Below are 747 nucleotides of genomic sequence, written 5' to 3' on the forward strand. Positions count from 1 at the left end.
TGCCCCGTCGGCTGCTCCCTCCCGGGGCTGGGGCGCCGGCCGTGAGCGCTAGCGCAGCGGCATTCCCCGTGGGGGAGGGCTCCCCCAGGAAAGGAAGGGGGCGCCGCGCTTGCGGGGCGCTGGAGACGCGCCTTCCCGGCTCTGACCCGGGGCCGGTGGCCGCCCTCGAGGAGCTGGGGAAACGGGTGGACGCCGGGTAGAGACGTGTCCCGGCGCAGCGATCGCGCAGTCCCTCCTGCGCCCGGGCGCCCCCAGCGGGTTCCGGGAGGCGCCCGGTGCGCCCCTGACTCCGGCGCCTGAACCAGCGAGCGAGCGCGCGCGCCGACCCGGTCGAGCGCCGGCGGGGCCAGCAGGAGGTGGGAGTGCCGGAGCGGAGGACACGGCGGCGGCGACAGCGACAGCGCCCGGAGCTGTAGCTACCGCCCGGGCGGCGGCCAGTGAGAGGGGCAGTGCGCAATCGGCAGAGCTGCCGCTCCTCTGCGTCTGTCTCCGGCGGCTCCAGCAGCCCCGGCTCCCGGTCCCCTTCCCGGCGTGGAGGGGCTGACGGCTCAGGCGGCAGGAAGCAACCGCCTTAAAAAAAAAAAAAAAAAAAAAAAAAAAAGCAAGCCGCATCGGAGTAGCTTGGCCGCAGGACCCCTCCTCCCCGGGCGCCCCCCACCCCTCGCCTCTCCCTCCCGCCCTCCCTCGCACCCCCTCCCCCACCCCCCGCCCCCCAGCTCCCGGGCGCCCGCCTCCCTCCTTCGCGAA

Source organism: Carlito syrichta, unplaced genomic scaffold (genome assembly GCF_000164805.1).
Source record: "Carlito syrichta isolate Samal-C Ts95f unplaced genomic scaffold, Tarsius_syrichta-2.0.1 Scaffold169078, whole genome shotgun sequence".
NCBI lineage: Eukaryota > Metazoa > Chordata > Mammalia > Primates > Tarsiidae > Carlito > Carlito syrichta.